Genomic DNA, 24357 nt, shown 5'->3' on the forward strand with positions numbered 1-24357 from the left:
TGAGGACCAAAACAGATGGCCCTAAAGGGGCAGCATGATTGAGCGCTGGAATGGGGCTATGGTAACCACATGCCATGGCCCCAATCCAGCTGTTTGCTGGGTCAAAATGAGGTGGCAAAAGGGCGCCCTTTCAGCTGCCGCTGCAGCTTTACAACAATCCTATGGCATGCGGCATATAAACGCTGCACCGCTGGAGCCTCATAATGCTGCCCACTATCTGGGCAGGTGGGCTGCATGACACAGGCTTGGAGGTGGCATCAGAGCGGGCATCATCTAAACGCCACACCCCCAAGATGCCCCTAAGCCAGTGCTTACTACTGGTCTGTTTGGGACCTGAGTATGCTTTTAACTCAAAGGATTATCTTTTCTTTCTTTTTTTTAAATGCCATCAATCAACCAAACCTACGGGTGATTAACAAGCTAATAAGACAATTTTATGGACAATAAAAACTGCATCACTCATTATTTTTTCTCACCATCATGTTAAGGAATAGATTAAGGAGATTTAGCTGAGATACCAGAAACTCAATATGGCCAAGAGTTACTTGTTTTTCCACCAAAGCCATCTGTGCAATATTCCTTTTCTATCTTAGTCAATGATATCTCTATTCAACCAGTGCAGGAAACCCATATTCTGTGTTTTATCTTTGATTCATCCCTGTTAAGTATCCCTCAGATTCAGGCTATGGTCAAGGCATGCAGATTCTTTCTTTTTAATATTGCGAAAATCAGACAGTTTCTTTCGGCATCCACTGCCAAATTCTTGTCCATGCGCTAGTGGTTTCACGATTGGATTATTGTAATCTTCTTTTGATGGGGCTTCCTCTTTCTCACCTTTATCCTCTGATTTCTGTTCAACATTCAGCTGCAGGTATCATCATGTCTGCTTATTGTTTCGATCACATCTCTCCTTTACTGTCATCTCTCCACTGGCTCCCTCCCCTTTTCCATATTCGCTACAAAATTCTGTTAGTGGCTTCCAAAGCTCTGCATGGTTTGGCCCCTCCCTACCTGTTGGAGTTGGCATCTCCTTACTTTCCTACCCATGCCCTACGGTCTGGTAACCAAGGAATACTGTACTAGCCAAGGATTTCCACTTCTTTAGTTCAGATCCGCCTCTTTTCACTCGCTTCCCCCTATTACTTCTTTAAACAGCTTCAAAGCTGCGTTGAAGACAATCCTGTTTAAGGAAGCATTTCCAGGCCTCATATGATTGTTAGCCTATGCTATTTTAACCTGTGTTGTTTATGTTATTGCTTCTAATTTATATATATATATATATATATCCGTTGTTCTTTCTATAGTGTACGCCACTGGCAGGTCTTTATTTAATTTAATTTTATTGTAATTGATCGTATGTACCGCACTGTGTAAAGCTACAGTGCTTTATAAATAAATCTTAGTAATAATAATAATAATAATAATAATAATAATAATAATCTGTCTTTGTGAAATATTAATAGAGTTGTGAAATAACTTTGCATTTTAATAAGAAAATATATTTGCTTTTTCCTATTTATTCTTATATGTAAGAATCAGATATAATGATTCATTATTTTAAGTCACTACTAAAAGAACATCCAATCTATCTTGAGGAGTACATTAGAGGAACAAAATAGCCTCAAAAGGAAACGTTGGCCTGATTTAAACGGGCCTTTGCACCGCCCAATCATGTGCTGGGGTTGGCTGAGGACACAGCGTCCATACCGGCCTATGGTGGCGCCCTGTACACATGGGTGCCGCCATTTTGATGTAACAGCCACATCTCGTCCAAACGGCTTGGCACAGCCAATACGTTTTGGCACTGCTGAAGGGCGCTTCCGCCACGCATATCACTGACATGGCCTTCAAACAGCCACACCAGCAATACAGAGAGAAAGGGGCTGAGCGGCCCCTTTCTTCCATCCCCCCCAGCTGTTGGGGTGTCCTTGGGGCATGAAGCCCCAAGGACACCCCTTTCCAGGCGTTTTGCCACTTCCCCGAGGCCTGGAAAAGAAGCAGATCAGGGCCTCTGAGGTTGCCGCTGTGCCGCTGAGGCCCCGATCCGTCAGGGATCTGTATCCCGCCATACTCAACAATGTGAAGGCAAAGGCTTTCATGGCCGTCATCCATAGTTTTTGTGGGTTTTTCAGGCTATGTGGTCATGTTCATCAATTAAGTCTTCTAAACATTTTTAAATCTCATAGCCAAAACTGAAGCGAATATTTTATAATCTATATTAAATAGAGATATGGGTTTATAATTTGCTGGGTCTAATATATTATTTTTCTCTTTTGGGCATTAATATCGTTTCTGCCTCTTTCCATGGGTCTAGTATTTTCTCTGTCAAGTATTTTCTCTGTCTTTGGCGGGATACGGCGCGGCTCCCCTGCGGACCGAAAAAGAAGCTCCAAAATGGAGCTACTTTTAGAGTCGCGTTTGCGACGTAGCGAGGCGCCAGGGGCGCACTCGCTACGTCACAATGGACGCGACGCGTACGGATGCTCAGCGTCCGATACGCAAAGATGGCGCCGGCCATGTAGAAGGGCCGGCGCCATCTTGTACGGACGGAGTCCGTATTAGGCCCAGGGGCATCTAGAAGAGACGCCCCCTTTTTTAAAATGGGACGTCCTCCGGACGTCCCAAATGCCGATTTGTAACCAGCCTTTGTTAGTTGTAGCAGACAACTTATCTCATCTTTGAGCATAATAATCTGGGGAAGCAGCACACAAATATATAGATGTTGTTGACATTGATTTAGACCATGTGTTGGTTCCCTCTCCTACAGCATAACTTGGCACACTGGCAAGACTTCTCACTTGAAACTGTGTAGCTCATTAGTTTGCTGACATTGTGTGTGAAGCCAATACAACATTAAAAAAACAGTAATAAAAAATGTCTTTAATGTATGAATAAATACTTTCTCCATGACTTGTAACAATCAGCTCTTACTTGTTGTTGTGGTTATGCACCTTCAAGTTGACTTTGTCTTATGGTGACCCTATTGTAGGGTTTTGTTTTGTTTTTGGTAAGATTTATTCAGAGGAAATTTGCCATTTTTCAGCTTCTCAGGCTGAAAGAGTGTGCCCTGCCCAAGGTCATCCAATAGGTTTCAATGGCTGAGTAAGGATTTGGACCCTGGTTTCCCAGAGTCCTAGTCCAATACTCAAAGTACTATACCATGCTGGCTCTCTTACTTACTTGACAAATGAAGACTAAAGAAGATGTGTATATAAACAGCAACAACAACAAGAGGCAAAGCTGTTTACTCCTTGAAAAGAAAGGAGAAGTTATGTCACTTATTATAACAATAGACTCCTAGAGTCTCACCAGTTAACCAACTGTACTAAAACCATATAAAGGGAGCACGAGTTGTGCAAAACTTTAATAACATTGCAACATGGAAGTAGAAACAAGGCGTCAAAGTGCTTTCCAAATGCATGTTCAAAGGCTCTGTTTTAAAAATCTAAGAAGAGCATAGGTATTTTTCCCCTGAGGAAAAATGAGAAGAACAAATATATAAAATAGAGAAACGTGCTGGGATTTAAATAGCAGGTGTCCCCTTGTTTATTTGTAATTCTCAGGTCTGTTAGCCAACCAAACATTCCAGCTATCTGCTTTTGAGAAAACCTTTTTCTGTATTTATAAATTAGCGTTAACAGTTTAAAGCCACGCTGGGAGAGTCTAGGGTTATAATGCCAACAGACAAACAAGAAGGTAAGGGACAGTCATGTCTCTTAGATGTTTCATTTATAAAAGAATCCTAACATTAATTAAATCCCTTGTTTGTTTCAGCTAAAGCTCTCTCAGGACATTGTTTAGAGAGCTGTTGCCATTCTGGTCCTACAGAAGAAGACACATAAAAGTACTTTAATTTGATCCCTATAATTGGAACCAACATCTGTTGGTAGAAATGAAACAAGCTTTTGGGCTCACAGCTTCTCTTGGGAGACATGACAGAGATACAAATTGGGGCAGCCAACATCCTGCTCATCTCACAAGAATGTTATGTGGCACAGTGGTAATAACAGGACCATACAGAAGTGATTCACATTTATATTAGCAGCCTTGGCTCAAATACTCTGGGTGAAATAAGACAATGATTTTCTGATGAGAAACTTTATGCTTGAAATTTGAGGGAAGGTGATCTAGGCCAGGCACAAAAGTTGCTCTGACATCACCACCATATTTACCAATGCTGCTTCCAGTTTTGTTGTAGTGCTCCTCCAGCTGGAACGGAAGCTAGGAATGGACAGATCCATAAAGTCCATTTGCTCAAACTTCTTTCTCTCTCCAACTCCATATCCATCCTTGCTGCTTTTATATATGCATTTAAAGGAAATATTTGTATATTTCTGTGTGATTTCTTCATGCAACTTCTTTGATGGCAGCTTGTCTCTACTGACTAAAGTATTTTTGTTCTTTCTAGAAGATCCAGAACCCTCCGTTTCTATGCCAGGGTTGCTGTCTGCATGGGCATGGGCTCCCTGGTCACCAGTCACTCATTATTAGGTGAGAAAGAAGTACCCAGACATGTCATCATCACTGGTGCCTCATTCTGATTTTAGAAACAAGCAGCAGCAGATGGGACAGGCGACTACAGACAGCCACCTCGGCACAGAAATGGAGTGTCATGTAACAGTGGGAGATCAGGGCAATTCTGAGGCAAGAGCCCCTGTATTATCCCGAGCAGTGCAGACAAGTACCTGGAAGGTACTTAAAATTCTCTGTTATAGCACAAGATGTCTCTAGCAGAGAATTTGAAAGACCTCAACAAAGGCTAGGATTCCATAGGATGGCACCATGGCCATTATAATTGACATCAACTGTGGTTTTCCTTCTCCCTCTGCCCCATCTTCCATCCAGTCTATGGCTTCTGTGGAATCATCTGATATAATCTAGGATAAACCTAAAGAAGCAGGCTGTCCTGGAACCTTGATCAAGAAAGTTTTGCATTTCTAAAATTGTTAGATTGAGGCTGAAATGAACAGATTTAATGTCAATAGGACTGGTAAATCAGTGGCTTGGAAGCCAAAAGGTTGATGTTCAGCAGAAGCAAAGAAGCTGTGATGTTCCATGAGATGACCAACTGGACCAAAACCAAGCATCGGAGGAGAGAAGATCCCACAGGAGGGGAGACCGGCAGATAATCTGACACCAGATACACCCAAGTCATTATACACAGCCCAATTTCCATGTAGCAGAGTGTAATACTGCATATATGTCTGGTGTCAGATTATCTGTCAGGCATAACCTCTTCAGAAGGCAGGCTATTCTTGTAGAATGAAAACATGAAAGTGACCCATACAGATGCCTGGCCATGGGCTGAAGATCCAGGAAGACGTGTTGCTCAGGCAACATTGATATCATGATACATGGATGATCTAATTAATAGTCTAACAATTGAAACTGCTTATTAGTGAAGGATTATAGCTGCTCAATTTGGATGTGAACCTAAAGGCGGTCATTTCCATCTTTCCAAGGCAGAACCATATAGCAGTGCTTGTTGCTTCTTATTGGGATGGGTTGGCTGAACTAATGGACATCTCTTAATGCACAAAATCAGCTCTGTTGCAAAAGATGCCTGACTGGCACAGAGGCAGGTAACCACAGTTATGTCAGCCATCACAAATACACATCTGTTGTTCTACGCACATAACACATGCTACTGTTGCTATGTTACAGCATTGGTTTGTATGGGTAGTTAGCACACATGTGGCCTTTCTGGTGTTGTTGGACCACAGGTCTCATCAGCTCAAGACAGCAGAGCTAACTGTGAGGGAAGACAGGAGTTGCAGTCCAACACCATTTGAAGGGCTACTCATATTAACATTAACATTAGGAGTCTGGTCTTGGAGTGCAGGGGTCGGTGTCTTGCTGAAAGAACAAGTAGATGACATTCAGCTGGACATGGACAAGACCTTGGGCAAGCACAAAGTCGCTTTTACCATTTCACGGTTGGATTTACAAGACCCAATTTGTTTTCATCTTTTTTTTCCAAAAGCACACATTAAATAATGAAGAAAATGGGAGATGAGACTTGGATAAAATTAATCTTTTAGTTCAGAAAGGTGAATGATACAACATAATTACTGGCTGATTAACCTGACATCAGTTAAGGGGAGAAAAATCCCTAATAACATACTCAATCAATGACGTTTTGGAATCTAGAAATATAATTAGATGCCATTCAGTATGATTTTATCAAATAGAGGCCTCATCAAATAAACCTGATTTTTCCCTTTTGTTGAAACTATAATCAGTTAGAATGATGAAGATAATTACACTGAATACTTCAGCCTCTGCTGCTTTCTTCCTCTAGACCACAGGCATTGATAGGCATTTAATTTCAAATACAAGTGCTGTCCAAAATTATCTTGGACTAGAAACCACTTTTAATCCTTGAGTCTAACTGTGTACACAGAAGGTGCAATCACTTTATCTAAACCAGCACTGCAGACCAAACACATGACCAATTGAGCTAAATACAGACCATAGATGATGAACCCCAGATATTTCATATGCTTCAATGCTTTTTTGCTAGTTTAGGACAGTAACAACAAGAAGGCTGTCCAGGCCTAATAGGCAGCCACTCATTGTTGGTGCATTACATTCAGAACAATGGATCACAAGTTATTAGTTACCCCTAGGGTTAGCCCTACTGTTAGGTAGAGTGAGGCTGCAGTCTCAGGAAGCAGATTTTCAGTGTGAAAGGACAAGAAATGGTTAATTATTTGATATGATGGTGCTATGTTTTTATTGCTAGAAATAAGGAGAGGTGTTTGTGGGGCTTTCTATCTTGTCTTGTGCATCAAAATAATTGGCTGGCTTTGAGTAATATGATCCTTGACTTGGAGTGTGTATGAAGGTGCCATTTGCTGCTCTACCTCAGGCACCAAAACGTCTTGGTGCATCCCTAGCTGTTCTAGGCTTCCCAGTTGTTGAAAACACCTTTAACATAAGCTAGCATCTGTTACTGAAGTGCAATGTAACATGTCAGTGCTGATGTATCAGTGGTTGCAAATGGGAAAATTGACATTATAAGTAGAACACAATTTTTAAACTATATTTTATATTTTTAACCACTTTGTATCCAGATAAAAACAGTTACCCAAAAAGTGAATGTCAGGCTAGTTTTAAAAAGATCTCATTGAACCAAAACAAGTTGAAACTTGACACTGGAAAATATGTGTGAGATTTCTAGAATCCCACAGCTTGAGGGATACAAGGGATAGCCCAGAAGTGTTGTTGTGCTCAGCCTCATCACGTCCTGGTGCTATTTTTATTGTTGTGTGCTTCCATGTCATTTCCAACTATTGTGGTGCTTTATTGGCAAGATTTATTCAAGATTTAGATTTACATTGCCTTCTCCTAAGGCTGTGAGCATGCGACTTGCCCAAGATCACCCAGTAGCCAAGTGGGGTATCCAACTGGTAGTCACAATGCTCAGCTTCAAAGTGGTAGTCCCAATGCTCAAAGCTTCTGAAATTCAATCATTTGATATATGGGCAGAGCCCAGAGATACAACAATAAAGGACCAAGGTTAACCTAACAGTAAAGGGTTGGAGCTAGAGATCTGAAAGAAAATGGAAACAATTGAAATGTAGGATGGGTTCTACCCTGCCCCCCCACACACACAAACACACATGCACACGCATCCTTGAATTTTAAAATAGCTGCACTGAAGCCTTGAAAATGCATCTTCAACCTGAGTCTCAATCTAACCATAACTTATATAATAGACATATTCAGTGAGTTGTGCCACATAGTGTTGCAGTATGACATGTTCATGGTCAGGATTCTAGCCAACTAGACATGCTATCTTCCTGGATAAACTGTCCCAATCTCTTCCCATTAATATTTCTGAGCACAATATAAAATCATATACATAGAAAAATTGCAGCTGTGGTTTAAAACGTCATCTTGGCCAAGTCACATTTGCTAAGCCTGACCTACCTCATACAGTTGTTGTGAAGATAAAAGGGAAAAGGGGGGAAGCCATGTGAACTGCATCAAGCATATTAGAGGAAAAGTGGAATGCACATATAACTAATAAATAAAGGATTTAATTAAACCATTCATACCATTATAACTGATATAAAGTAAGCATCTTAGAAGAAAAAACAGCAGATTCTTGCTCATTTTTCCTTGACTCACCTTTCTTTTGTTATTTTTTTGTTTTGTTTCGTTTTCATTCTTGGAACCTGAATTCTCCTCTTTAGTGCTGCTGAATAATGGGCCTTGTTATGAGTGTTTACAACCAGATCCTCAGATCTCAAAAAAATAATTAATAGGACTAAAGAGAGGGAAAGCTTTTATAGATCACTTTTAAAAATTGCTTTCATCTTATCCATCATTAGCATCTCCCCTATGCCTTACCTTCCCAACACCACCCTTTTGGTGATATAAGGATACCAAGCACTGGTGTATATTCAACAGCTTCTTTTAGAGGACAAGTCATCCTATTTTCCCCTCTCTCTGAAATCACTGATGTCTGTGATTGGAGAAATAGTCATGAGGTAGTGATGTTCATCTTCTTGAATGTCTTTTAAAATATTTTAGATATCATAAAATAATTATGGAAGCTAAAGCTATTGGTATAATCCATATCAAGATAATATAATGTTGCTGTTGTTGTGTGCCTTCAAGTAGTTTCTGATTTATTGTAACCTTCATGCAAACCTATTACAGGATTTTCTTGGCAGTATCTATTCAGAGAGGATTTGCCATTACCTCCCTCTGAGGCTGAGAGTGTGTGACTTGCCCAAGGTCATCCAGTGGGGTTTCATGGCCAAGCATGGATTTGAATCCTGATCTCCAGAGTCACAGTGCATCCCTCAAACCACTACACTGCACTGACTCTTAATATAATATAACCCATATAGAAAAAGCAATCAATACCAACCTAACAGAAGCTTATGCAGGGTAGAAAGTTTTATCTTCTGATGGAGAAGGCTTTTGCTGTCATCCGCCCATCATCACGTCATCTGTGGAAGCTACATCTGCCACCATGCCAGTGACTTCATCACCACCATCTGCTTCTACAGTGTATGAGTTACACTGACCAATAAGATCATAGCTAGTGGCTCCCTACTCACCAGTGAAGGAAATATGATATGGGAGGATATGAGAGGGCCTCTTCAGATGTTGCACTCCAACTGACAATGCTCTTTTGTTTGTTTGTTTTTCTAGTGCCAAGGCAAGATATGGCTTTTTATTCAAGCCTTCAGGGCTTTAAATGTACATCTACATGATTTGTAACTGCTGTACCCTTGTCATTTCTACTGAGCTTCTAAACTGTTGATGTGATTTTACTAATTTGATCTGAAATTAATTGTTTATTGTTTTATCTATATACTACCCTGAAATTACATGATAAAGAGCTGTGAAAAACAACATCTCAAGCACTGGTGTAAGTAGTCATTCGAATGGAATTTTCCTGGGAATCAGGAGGCTGCTGTTACCTTCCTGTCCTACAGGTAGAATTCCCACAAGCACAGACAACTTTATCACACTAGTGGGCAAACAGGATTTAAATGAGAGTTAAACTAGAAAAAACTAGGAAATGTCATCTGATAAATGGTGCCACTGCCTCTTGTACATGTTGCTCACTGTGAGGTCAAACTGAGGCATCAATTACATGGCTGGGCAACTCATTCTGACCTCACAGCAAGTGATTCACACCAGTGGCAGCAGGACAGGGCAGTACAGTGGGCTGGGTTGTAAACAGCCACCTGGCACTGGATCTGGATTTTCCTAGAAGATCCAGAGCAAAAAGTGAGTTTTTAAAATTCAACTTAAGGGGGATATATGGTGGATTCAGTGTAGAACTAACTAAACATAATCCTGACAGTTAGCACCAGAACCAGGTCCTGCATCATCAGGACTACTTGCTATGAGGTTTTTGGCCCATATGGCCACAGCCTCAGTTTGAGCCTTGTATTGCTCTTGAATCTGCACAGCAGCTCATAGGGCTGGAATCTTCATTACTAATGCAACTTTTCCCCCACAAGAAATCCCAGCCTAAAAGTAAATGATCCTCCCTCATCCAACCTTTAAAATAATGTGCACAGGGTCACACCTTACATGAGATCAGCTTCAGCATTCATCAAGGGATATAACTGAAACTAATGCACGCAAGTAGTATTTTGCTAGCTCACTACATAGGTGGCATATTTATTCCAAATACTCTTGCCACATGTTTCTGTTGCTTTCAGCTTTTTGTTTTTATTCAAGGATGGAACACAAAAGTACCCTCGGTATGGACTGGTTCACTTGCCTAAACATTAGTTTCTCAACAGAGCCATTTGTTGCCCTCTGAACAGTACCTTTGTGGATTATCTCAGTGGTTTATGCCAACCAGACAAAGAGTCTATGCATTTCAGACAAGCACAGTCACTGCATGATAATATGAACAGACATCAGACATAACCAAATTATATTACAGCTTGACAGAAGCATAGGAGTAGAGAAAAATGTTGCCTCACTATCATTTGTATATTTATCCCATTTGCCAGCAGGAAACGTTCCTTTACTAATACAAAAGTTATTCCATGTTCAGTGGGGGTTGGGGAACTGTCGAGCCAGTGAAATGCCACATTCCTTTATTGTTCTTGGCAAGGATTGCTGCAGCACAGAAATGCCACTGAGACACAACACTGCAATACTTATGCCTGTCATTTCTGCTACTTAATTAGATTCTCATTTTGCCTGTTAAAATCGGATAATGTTTTCTGTTTGTTTTCATTAAATAGAATCACTTCTCCAGCACAATATCTCCCAGATTATTGTAAATTGCAGCATTTACAATATCTGCATTACGAGATGGCCTCCTCTTGTCTGCTCCATTAATAGATGATAACATGAGCAGAATAATGAATACAAGAGCTCAAAAGGTTACTTTTTGGACTATAACTTCTAGGAAGTCCCATGCTACCTCGGGATTCAGGGAGTTGTAGTACAAAAAACTAACTTTTCCAAGCTGTGCAATACCTATTATGACAAGCTTTTTCATTAGATGAATTGGTCAATAAATCAATGGAAGCTTTGGTTGATTACTTGATGGAGGCAAATTTTAATTAGTGAAGGAATGTATGAATGTTTGGAATTAGCATTCTTTGCCCATGATTAATTTTTTAGTTCTCCTTTTGGTTTGGAGTATTACTGGAGCAACCAGGACTGAAAACAAAACAAAAATTAGACTTCTCTTTAAGAATGAATGTTATCTCCTTTTTTCAAAGGGTGAATAAAAATTACTCTTTCCTTCACTCTATTTTAAACAAGCACTACACTTGAAATGTTGGTAGTATTAAAAAGATCTATTTTAAATTAATAAATTCATTGACTTATTGAGTAAAAGACAGATTACTAATTGCTAAGCAGGGGTCAGATTTCAATGTGTGCATTTCCAGGAAGCTGGGTTAGGAGACTAGCTATCAATTCAAGAAAGACACAAGCAAATTGAAGCCATTAAACTTCACAATCACCGAACTCACACGATGTCAGTGTTACAAATTTGGTAAGAAGTTCCCTGTCAAAGGTTTGCTAAATTATCTCTGAATTTTTGCACATGTGAGTTCACATGAGTCTTCAAGGGGCACATGAATCATGGGGAAAGGTTAAATGTAGTGCAATGTTTTCTTGTTTTCCTGCCTGAGTGTCACACTGTTGTGTAATGTGTCATGACACAGACCTCACTGAAAGGGTCTTGTCACATGTACCAAAAAAGGAGAGAGATAATATTTTCTATCTCTTGTCTGAAAGAAAGGCCCACCCTAAACTGAATAGATCCTCCTCAGGCATTCATTCTGAATATAGTGGGCCCACTGTATCAGTAGAATAGCCATCCACAGAGTCAAGCACCCACAGATCACCTTGCCCCATTATTGTCAATGGTGGCGAGTGCACACAGCCATACCAACACTAACATGCACACGCTACTGTCCATTGACTATAATGGGGCTTGAACATGCACGTTTTTTATCAAATCCCCACGGGTGGGAATGGTGCCCTATACATTAGAGCACACGGGATGCAAGATTCCTGTGCATGTACAGTGGCCCCTTAGTATCTGCTGGGGAATTGGCTCGGAGGTTTCAGCACCAGCCCTATAAGACGACACCCGGCATATAAGACGATACCCGACTTTTGAGTAGATTTTCCTGGGTTAAAAAGTAGTCTTATATGCCAGAAAATACAGTACTTGGTCACATACTTCCTGATTATACAGGACTTCTAATTATGGATCATTCTTTATGAATGCAGCTGTCAGGAATGGAGGCACTGGGAGCAGCACACATGGAGATACTGTGCTTGGTGCTGGTACGGACCAGTCCTGAGCTCTTTACACACTTTGTGGCTTCATGCATTAAAAGTTTATATCAGAGTAGCTTTTAGTTGGAACAGAAATAAAAAAAACATATTGCGACAGGAATGGATACTGATTTAGTTGGCTGTTTCATCTAATGTGCTTGGTTGCTGCATGGTTTTACAACATTTCTTTTTTTAAAAAAAACCAAGAGCTTTAATATTATGTGCATCCCAGACATTTAAAATTCCTTCAGAAATAAAAAACATTGCAGCAATTACTACCTGAGCATGTCCTAAGATGGAGGAATTTGTCTTACAGTGGCAGAAAATATAAATTGGCTTGTCGTGATTTTCAGCTGAAATAATGAATATACAATAGTGTTACATATTTGGTGAGATACGAAAAATCCAGTGGCTGAAAATTTGAGAAGTGTGCTAGAGACAATTGGTGTTAATGGGTTCTGAGTTCAAATTGTAACAAACCCCCTTTAATATGTGGCAAGTGCTTGGGACTTTTATTATCTCATCGCTGCCACCAAATATGTAACAACTCTTTATGCACTACCACCAAATATAATAATAAATAATAAAGCTTTTATTTATATACCGCCTTTCCTTTCAGATCAAAGCGGTGTACATACAATAAAATTCTATGACACATGTCAAATACAATATTAAAACCAATTATAAAACAGTTCTCAGCAATTCAGTTTTTAAAAACAGTGTGATGGTAGGGATAACAATTATGGGTTGTCGTCTAATCTGGTTGGGGAATACTTTCTAGAGGGAATCGGGAGGGTATGCTAACTGGAAGAGGTAGGTTTTTAGTGCCTTCTTGAAGGCTTCCAATGTGCAACTAGATCGAATCTCCTCCAGGAGTGCATTCCAAAGAGTTGGAGCTGTCACTGTATAAGCTCTTTGGTGAGTCGAAACCAGTCTCACCTTGGGGTGTTCAAGTAACAGTTTCCCCGTTATTCTGAGAGTGCGGGGCGGATTGTGTAGGGAGAGGCGTTCCCTCAAGTAACTCGGGCCCAAGCCATTTAGGGCTTTATAGGTGATAACCAACACTTTGTATTGGGCCCGGAAGCGAGTTGACAGCCAGTGAAGAGATTTTAGTACAGGTGTTATATGGTCTGCCCTTGAGATTCCGGCGACCAACCTGGCTGCAGCGTTTTGAACCAATTGGAGCTTCCGAACCTGGTACAAAGGTAGCCCCATGTAGAGCGCATTGCAGAAATCTAACCAAGAGGTTACCAGTGCACTACTGTTTCTAGTTCCTTTTGGTCCAGGCAGGGACGCAGTTGGCGCATCAGCCGAAGCTGGTACCAAGCACTCCTGGCCATCACATCCACTTGGGATGATAACTGTAAGGATGAGTCCAGGATTAATTGATGACAGCACCCTGTTTAAAACTCAGGTTCACTAATAATAATAATAATAATAATAATAATAAATTATTTATTTATATCCTGCCCAATCACGAAGAATCTGGGCGGCTTACAGCAGTAAGAAAAATACATCACAATAACAATAGAATAAAAATAACATAACAAATTACAATAATAATAAATAGCAAGAAGAATGCATAGCAAATAACAACAATAATAAAAACTGCATAAAAATTGACAGATCAAATCAATACAACTCAAGATTAATCCCCAGAATGCATAGCAAATAACAATAACAAAAATAACAACAAATCATAATAGCAAAAACTGGCAATGTCTAACTCCATCCTGGCAGCAGAAATACAATACAATGCAAAATGCAAGACAACAATAACAACAAAAGACTGGTCCTTAATACTCCCTCAGGCATTAACTGATAATAACATTCCTCTCAGGCTGGAGCAGTCTTCTGGAGGGCTGGGGAGCCGGCGTTAAGTTGCTGGCCTGGTGTCTCTCAGCCTCAGTAGCTGGTTTGGTATCTCTTAGCCATTGTTGCTGGCCTGGTCTCTCAGCCTCAGTGGCTGGCCTGGTGTTTCTAGGGGTGGGGCAGCTTTATAGAGTGCTGCTCCATGCCACACCCTGGTTGCTGTGCCTCTGCTTCTGAGTCCTGGCAGATGTTAAAAGAGACAGGTACCTTCCCAGCCTGGCAGATGTTAATGGAGACAGGTACCTTCCCAGCCTGGTGTCTCTCAGCCTCAGTGGCTGGCCATATTGTATAGTAGCATGGATATAATATATATGGCCGACAAGCCTTTAAATAAAACAAAATATGAACTTTAATGAACAAAGGGTTTGAAAAACAGCTGTTAGTTCAGGCATGTGTTACTTTGTTACATTTGTACTCTTTGTTACTGTTATTCCTCTTTCCCCAGATATTCTTTAACCACCTCAGGACTTCCTTGTCCCTCTTTGGGCAACTCTTATGACTAACTCAGGCCTGTTACGGACTGCCAAAATAAAGCTGCTTCAGGTCTCTTTGGAGGTATGCTATTTAAATGATGCATGGGTCCTAAGAGTCCGGAGGTCGCACCAAAGCCACACTCCATTCCTAAGCATTGGGGTGCAGCTTTGGTGCAGCTTCCGGATTCTTAGGATGCATGCATCTTTAAATAGCATATCTCCAAAGTGACCCGAAGCAGCTTTATTTTGGCAGTCTGTAACAGGCCTCAGCCACCAAGGCTATTGTATCCCGCAGGATAATAACTAACTGAAACCCTCTTCCAGAGTTCAGTTATCTCTCGAGTCTCTCAATTTCAGACTCTAATTCTATTACTGTCCCTCACTGGACATAATAGACCCTTCTTGGTTTCAAACCAACCCCTAACTGACTCCCAACTGTGAACATTCCAACTGCCAAAACCAACGGACGCATGGAATGTTCAAAGGTCCCAGCCCACATTCTATAGGCTGGACCTCAGCTGCCTTCTGATTGGTCAGCTGGGTGTTCTCTGCGTCACACACCTTTCCCCTTTAATAGGTTCATTGACACATATAACCAAACGGTTATATGGGCCAATGAAATCTCAGTTATACTTACCCATTATATAATATTATCTATAACATCATATAAACATCAGGTTATATAGTTAAATATTTTATATATTTGTTTTATCAATAACCATTCCCAACTTAAGTATCCTCAGGATTTTTCTGTATCTTTTCTTTTTAAACCTATGTCTAATATCAATTCTATCTGTTATAACAACTTACCATACTTTTCTTATAAGGTTAGCGTACTATAACCATAAACCATATCACTTGTTGGGTTTTAACACTTTAATAACATTTTCCCCCAACTTCAGATCTTTGTATGTTCCATTTAAATGTTTTTATCAAACATATTCAATCTTTTAACCCTTTTCTCTTACTGGATTAAAGACTGATGGAACATCATCTCCAATCACTTTGCCCCATTCCCAGTACGGTTTTAAAAATATTTTGTTTTCCATTATACTAATAGGAAACAACAATACAGTCGGCCCTTCTTATACACGGATTTTTTATACACGAATTTAAGCATACACAGTTTGAAAATGTTCCAAAAAAGTATGATTTTCCATTTTTTATAAGGGACACCATTTTGCCATGTCATTATATGTAATGGGACTTGAGCATACACGGATTTTGTTATACACGGGGGATCTTAGAACCAAACCCCAGCGTATAACAAGGGTCCACTGTACATTGGTTTTCCAGTCTATCAACTCAATTATATCATTGTCCTTTTCAGGAGTTTTTTCTGGATCAGTTCTTGTCACCAACAACGTGTTTCTTTTTATCAGTTGTGGACTTAACACCTCATCTGGTAAAAAGTCTTTGTTTCTTCCTGTTTCACTGGACCAAATTTCTTGAGTGCGTCAAACAATCTTTACATCTTCTTCTGTAGACTGTAAAGCGTCTCTTATCGAAATCATCACGTTGTCTAGATAGTTCATCACGATCTCTGGTTTTTCTTTTTCTGTTGAATCTCCTTTCCCCATTGGTTGATGGCTTTTTGGGTCCCACCAACTCTTGTCTGTCATCTGGTCATCACCAATATGTTTGACAGGGAAGTTTATAGACATGAACATGTTCTGCATATACACATCTATTTTTTCAAATTTTACTTTAAGATTCTTCTAGTCTCTTTGAACTAAACCATTTTCTTGGGTTATATCACCCATTTGCCAAACTAAACATTTTTCACCAATGTCCCATTTAATATATAGCTTCCAGATATATGTCCGATCTGAAAGTATAGAAAGTTCATCTAGCTGGGATCTATGAAGTTTGTCCTCTATTTCTATAAGAGGTAGACTATAAATGAATTTTATCATTATTCCAGTCAGCCCTCCTTATAAGCAGATTTGCCATGTGCGGATTTGAGCATATGCGCATGGCAAATCCGGAAGTTATTCTTTAACAGCGGCGGCAGCGAGAAGGACGAAGCTTGCCCTCGTCCTCCTCGCCTCCACCACTGCAGAAGGGCCAGGTACAGCCTGGAGGCCGGGTGCAGCTTGGAGGCCAAGGGAGGGAGGGAAGTTAGGAAGGAGGGGGGAAAGAGGAGGGGAGGAGGGGGACTTTTCTGTACAATGGTGGTGCACGTGCACGCGCGCCACCATTGGATAGAATGGGGCTTGAGCACACGCGGATTTTGGCATACATGGGGGGGGGTCCGGAACGGATCCCCCGCATATACCAAGGGCCCACTGTATTACTAAAAACTCGCTGACAGTATAATGTTGTGTCCTTTTCACTCTGTAGGGATGGTTTTCTTTTAACTTGGAGGCTTTCTCTTCATCTGATTTCAACAAAGGTTTTAAACTTTGAGGACTCTTTTCTTCCTGGCTAAATTCTTTTTTCTTTTTAGCCCTTATGATCACAGCCAATTTCTCATCAGGCTCATTAGACCTATTAATTTCAATGTCCATGACTGCTACTTTTTCTTCTTTATTTATTACATCTCCTTGCTCTTGTAAGGCTTTTTCTTCTTGTATAATCTCTACTTTTTCTTTTTGTCTGTGACTCTTAGACTTTATATTGAGAAGTTTATGGCAGATAGAATTGTAATTTGTTTTTACATGGCAAAACTTTGTTTTCCATCTTTTGGCCTGTTTACTGGCTCTGTGGTAATTTTTTAAAAGCATCTGAACTTCTCTGTCTTTAGAGTTTAGCCTATTTTCCAGTTTGGCAATCTCTGTGTACAGGTCTTCAGTTTTTAACTTTATGTTATCAAGTTCACTCTGACCTTTACTGACTTTTTGATATAAAATCTGATTTTCTTGTTTAAAATCATGTAGTTGTTCTTGTAACTGTTCATTTTCTTGTATTAAAGCCTCCTTTTCTCTTTCTTTTTTGAATAACTCTCTCACTTGTTCCATCTAGCAAACCCTGTAGTCTGATAATATCTTTTATTTATGTTGGCTTTTATTAGCACTTTTTGAGGAATGTTTTATATCAGAAATGATATATTGTAACTCTGAAACAGTCTTTTCTTTAGTATTTAAACTTGTTTTTAGAGTAACTATTTCCTCTGTTTTTCCTTCCAGCAGACCTTGTAACTTCTGGTTTTCAGATTCCAGTTCAGCTATTTTTTCTTCAAGTGAATTAATAACTTTATCCTGATTTTTAAACGTCTTTTTAAAACCATCTAGTTTTTCTGTTTTTTTTTTTCATATTTTTGTTTTAATAAATCTTTGTTATGCTTCAGTTCTCTCAACTGTTTTTGAAGCTTCATCTGTCTGTGCTGTGCCTCATATTGGCCCGTGACAGACCGCCCAAAAGGAGCGGTCTCAGGCCGCTGCCAGTTGCAGCGCGGAGGAGTCACAGCAGCCAAACCGCGCGACTCCTCCACGCTGCAAAGAAGGAGCGTGAAAATCGTGCTCCTTCCAACAACCTAGAAGAGATGCCGCAAGTGCCAAAGTGCGCACTCACGGCGTCACTTCTGGGCCGCGACGTGCGGATGCAGAGCATCCATTACGTCAAAATGGCGGCGGCCATGGAACGGCCGCTGCCATTTGTCCATAACAGGGTAAGGGGCATCTGGAAGAGACGTCCCCTTTTCAAAATGGGACGTCCTAAGGATATCCCTTATGGCGGTCTGTAACCCACCATTCTTTTCTTTTTATTTCCCTCTCATGTTGCCATTCTTTTTCTTTCATTTCTTTTAAATATTTCAATTCTCTTAACTCTCCTTCATATTCTCTATCTTTTAATTATTTTCTGTGTTTCAATTCCTTCAACTCAAGCCTAATCAAATCACACTCCTTGTCTGACATCCCCATATCATCGCAAGCCTTTTCAAAATTGGCAATATATAAGTCAAGGTTACTTCCAGCAACATATTTAGGAAATTTGTTTGTATCATATAGAGGTGACCCATTAATGTTATTTTTGACAATTTGAGTAACCCGAGATTCTAAACTCATCATTAAATCCCATGTCTTTATCTTTAGGTCATTTTTTTTTCTCTCATGAGCCAACTTATTTTCCAGTTTTTTCATTTTTAGATCATGCATTTCTTTGTTATAAGTACTTTCCTTTTCTTTTTCTTTATAAAATCTCTCACTTTCTATCCTGGCCATTTCAAGTTTGATTTTCCACATTTCTAAACTTTCTTGAGGTTTAGAAACTCTTGGGTCAACACTAGCTACCATTCTACATTCTATTGGCTGGACCTCAGCTGCTGATTGGTCATCTGGGTGTTCTCTGCATCACAAATAGTATGATGGAACAAAGTCAGCACCCATTCTGCATTTGAGAACTATGAGACTATGAGAATCATTTTATAGTCTGACTAATTATGAGTTTTGCCAGTAATACTAGCACATTGGTCATACAGCAAATAAAGGGACAGGACCACTAGAACCTCAATTTAATATGGGTCAGGGGAACCGACTGTTCAACAAAATTGACATAAAATAACACTAGTTATCATTCTAGTTATAAAGAAGAAACCTAAAAGGAAAACAAGATGACAGATTATTCAGGTTATTTTCTTATATAGCCTTGAGAAACCTCCTGAGGTCAAATCAAATTGATCTGGACTATGACCTACTGCCTGTATATGAAATATATATGAGTTAAATGAATGATGCAATAAGGACCTCCCTCATCCTCCCTCCTTCTGTGTTGTATCACTATCACATTTTTGTCTGCACTTCAATATATTCACTACTGAAAATGTTTGAAAATGGAACTGAATGGTTATCATTCTACCATGGGGAGCAAAAGAGATGTGTGGAAAAGCTTTTCACACATTTACAATATAAGCCCTCAAAAAAGGAGATAAATTCTTCTGAATGAAATAATCACAACTGTGTGGAGCCTATGTGGTTTCCATTTTAACATGCTACCATACTACTATTGCAATGTTTGAATTTAGGCTGTTCAACTTATTGGAAACAGTATGTGATATCCAAAAGGCACAGCTAGTGGTTCAGTACATAAACACCTGCAAGAGTTTCTTCAAATGTCATGCAAGACTCAACATTAAATCCATCTAGATTAAAATGTAGGAAAAACCAAGCAAGCAAACTGTGTTTAGTCTTGCAAGCTGGCTCTAAAAACCTGGCGTGTCTTAATGTTTGCTTTAATTTAGAAATCTGAGCCCAGTCAATGCAAGATGTCAATCTGATTTTATTTCTTCACACCCCATGCTCTCAAATTGCCATACATTTGGCCCTATTCGCTTTGATCTCTACATTGGCCAATGAGTGATAATGCCTATGTTGCAGGTAAGAATCTTTAGATCAATAGTAAGAGCAAAGATCTATTGCTAAGGGTGAAAAGGTCCCAGCCACAAAGGGATATTTGATTCTATGTTGACTACACAATTGGCTTGGAACTTTGCTCTGTAGACCTGCTCCAGTCAACTAATTATTCTGATGATCTGCAAAATTTATATAAAACTTAAGCTGAAGGTTTGACTGAACTCACTTCAACTTTCCCACCATTCAAACAGGTGGGTGTCTTAAGGATTTATTATGAAAATGTAACACTGTGTTTGCCTTTTCTCCTCCCTTTGCCTCAAACTATTCTTGTTTTTTTATTTGAAAGGCAGAATCCACAAGACAAACTGTATATATTTGCAGAGATGCTCAGAACAAGAATATTAACCTAGAGGAGTCACTGGTGACACTTATTGAATGAGCACTGTACATTTAAAAAAAAAAAACTAAGGAAAATGTCTAAATGTTTGGAACGACAACTCTGAAATGCTTAAGTTTTCACACCCAGGGCAAGAGGCAGAAGGGCAGGAAAAGACAAAAAACATCATTTTCTTGGTTTCATTTCATGTCGATAAAAGGAGATTTTTATTTCTCTCTTTCTTCAAGACGAAATTGAGGAATCTGCTCAATGTATGTATTTTATGGGGAAACTCATTTATAATCAAGGTGTGTGTGTGTGGGGTGGGGGGGGGGGCTGGCAGAAACTCCTCAGGCCTAGAGGTCTGGAAGGTGAGACTCAACTATGACCCTTTACTGTCAATTCATTTTGCCTGAGAAGTTACTTCACTGGTAACTATGAAATGAAATTTAAACCTGAAGTATGTGGAAAGATTCTTTAAGGACAATGCAATTTGATAAACAAATCCTCTTACACATTATTTTGGTTGGAATGCTGAATAATTTTAAAACTGCTGCAATGTGCTCGCGACCAGGCATGGAATAAAAGACAAAAAGATACTTTTTCAATGTAGCAGTTGCTCAGTCTTCATAAATGGAATTGATGCAGTTTGGAACAATATTTCATTTCTAAATGTCCCTAGTTTAATTTTATTAAGAGAAATGCAACCTCATACTGAAAACTGCTTAGGTGAAACAATTATGTAATGCTGAAATTCTGAAACAACAATTATTAAAATTACACTGAGATAATTTGTGTGCTGCAGAATGTCAGAAGCTGTTTTATTGCTTTGCAAGCAAGTTCATTTCATTTAATTTGGCTTCTGCTGTAGACATTTAACAGGGTGGACATACAGATGATGGAAACAAGAATGTTTTAAAAGTTTAACAAAAACAGGAAAATTAAACTTTTATTTAAGTCTAGTACTCAAATCATTGACCAAGAAGAAGCAATTCTTTTAAAACAGGGCTCAGCAACTTTGGTAGATCTGGATGCCAAGTCATAGCTCCTTGATCCCTCTTGAGTTAGTATGGGCAACTGCAGAGGGGGAAAGGACTGTTTTATACCATCCAACCTTTCACAGATTAAAACCAGGACATGCAACCAGGACAAGCAACATCCGAATGTAGTCAAGATGGCAAAAGTTATTATTGAGGAAGGACACACAATTTAAGACAGACTGCAGCAATTTGCTTTTGCCAGAACCTACTGGGAAGTGCAATATTCAACCCCTCCCCTCTTCCTTTGGTCTGGTATGAGGGGTGAAAATCAGACTTGGCATTGGCATGTGAACCCAGAGCCACTTTTTGCCCACCCCTGCTTTAGAGGTAAAGCCACATGCACAATTTTGGAGCGTGGCTTTGGTGTGGCTTCTGGACTCTTAGGACGCATGCATCATTGAAACACCATACCTCCACTGTGACTCGAAGCAGCTTTATTTTGGCTGTCTGTAACAGGCCATAATTTCTTTTAAGTAGGTCAGATTTACACTTTAGCTGGACCATGAGTACTTTTAAATCTAATTAATTTCACAAGATGTAGACAGGTCTGTTTGTTATCTCTCTCACAGAAATCAGTGAAGCTTTGGATCATTTCCTGTATTTATTTACTTTATTACCCAACACGGTAAGATTGCCTTCCACTCTTTAGTTGTAGTCTTCTGGATGTCCTGTACCTGAGGAATTAATAGAGGCAGGGCTGGCCTACCACTAGGCAAAATGAGACAGCTACTTGAAGTGTCAAGTGCTGACAATAGCAGCATTAGTCTCCTCATTGTTCATCCAAATCCTTCCAGCTGTTCCTTTCTTTTGGAGGAAAGCACAGTGAGTACAACATTCCCTTGTCCTCACTTCTAAATTGGACTTCTGTTCTGAGGTACAATAGAGGATTTTGCTCCATTGCCAGTCAGCAAACATACATGGAATGGGGAAGAGAAGCTGTCATGTCTTTTGTCTCAGGAAATAAAATATCTTGGACCCACCCTGGGTCTATACACACAAATCAACATTTGGGTCACTTACTACTCTTTAAAACCTACATTAACTTCCAAAATCAACAAAACAGTGATACCTTTATTGGAACAAGCAAAATCTACAAAATATATCTTGCAAGCTTTTGAAGCTCCACAGGCTTCTTCACCAGGCAAAGATGTTAAAATTTTGGTTGGTCCAGTAAAGGTATCATGGTTTTGTGAATTTTGGATGTTACTGTACTTTGCTATATGGCCAACACAGCCAACATGGCTACCAACATGTGTTTTCTTTAAAGCCTGTTTAAACTCCAAGATATGTGAATTTGAGTCTGTATAAGGTTTCAGATCCATCTGTTAGTTCTTACTGTTTCACACAAAGCAAATGGAAAACAGCCAGTAAGTGGTAGAGGAGTGAGGTCCTAGCATTATAGTACACAGAATGTTCAGTGTTGCATTTGTGTCCTTAGCCAGGCAACCACATTCTGACATTGTTCCAAGTGGAAGGCTGCAGTGTGAAATAAAGTGTACTTAATGTCATGCTTGTGAAGAAACAGAAAGTGAAGTCAATCTGTGAAGATGTTTCAGAAGATCCCTCTGGGACTGAGAAGGTGAGAAATTATTGAATGCAGATAAACAGAGTAACAAAATGGCCACGGTATTATTGATCTTCTTCATTTACACATCTAGATCTTGGCTGAAGGGCACCACTGAAAAATACAGAGCACTCAGAGATCACATTTTGTCAATGAAGACATATAGTGGAGATTCTTTCAGACCTTATCAGGCATATGAAATTGTTTTACAACACCATGCATTAACATATTGCCCAAAGGGGCTACTATTAGCTTGCCTCTGTAAACACGTTGAGCTTCCTGTGTTTGCCACAGTCATTTTAGAAGCCTTCACCATGTTCACGTTTGTTCAGACCCCAGATGGTAATATGTAGTAGCACCAGCTGGTGTGGTCAAAGCCAATGTCAGGGATCCTTCTGTTTCCTCCTTCCAGACCACGTGATTATCAGGTAGGAAGGGTATGACTTGTCTCTGTCACATGGCTTTGTGCTTTCTGATGTTACCAGGAGCATGTGGGATGACACATGGACTGAAGTAGTCTGCTTGGCTGTATATGCCACTAAATTTACATAAATAAATTTAGGGTCAAAGTGTTATATACACCTTACATGACTATATGATATCTCTGTATTGAATTACAAAACTGTAAAGCATAAAGTGATAAGGGAGACATCCAGTAATACCAGTTGTCAAAAAAGATTCCTTCACAGTAAAATCTTCAGTGTGATTAGGTCCACAAAGAAAAGGAGAAAAAGTAATCCCTCAAGCAGAGAACCACGTGGGTTAGGCAAACAAAGTACCTCATGGTAATGAACTCCTTATACTTCTGCCAGCTGCTTCTATCAATTCCAGATACAATAGTGTTGTGTTCTGCATTTTTTTGCTAGCAGTACTTGGCCAGTGGGCTGTTGGCCAGTGCAATTGCACCAAGCCATACTGCATAGCCAACTCAGTTTTATGATGACATAAAAATTATCACATTGGAAGGCATTGCTCTTAATGCTGTGTGTGTGTGTGTGTGTGTGTGTGTGTGTGCGCGCGCGCGCGCGCGCACCTGCAGGGCACCTGTCAACTTATGGCAACCCCATGAATTTCATAGGGTTTTCTTAGGCAAAGAATACTCAGAGGTGGTTTTGCTAGTTCCTTCTTTTGAAAGATACAATACCAGATATTGCAGTAGGCCCTATGAAGTATGCCCTGATGCAGTAGGCACTATGCAGTGGGATGGAAAAGGATTGGTAAAGTGGCCTTGCCCTAAAATACTATTGTAAATCATTAGACCTTTTGAGTTAATGTGATATACCTATGAGTTGACTCAGCAATTGATTCAGTGGGACTATTCTAATTGGAACTAACCAATAGGATTAGGTATGTGTGTCCAGCACTCAAGAAGACAGTCCTCTGTTGAAGGGTAGACAGTAAAACTTAAAAACAAAGGCTGAGAAGAAGAGAAAGCAGAGACACTGAAATT

The sequence above is a fragment of the Sceloporus undulatus genome, chromosome 4, assembly GCF_019175285.1.
Source record: "Sceloporus undulatus isolate JIND9_A2432 ecotype Alabama chromosome 4, SceUnd_v1.1, whole genome shotgun sequence".
Lineage (NCBI taxonomy): Eukaryota > Metazoa > Chordata > Lepidosauria > Squamata > Phrynosomatidae > Sceloporus > Sceloporus undulatus.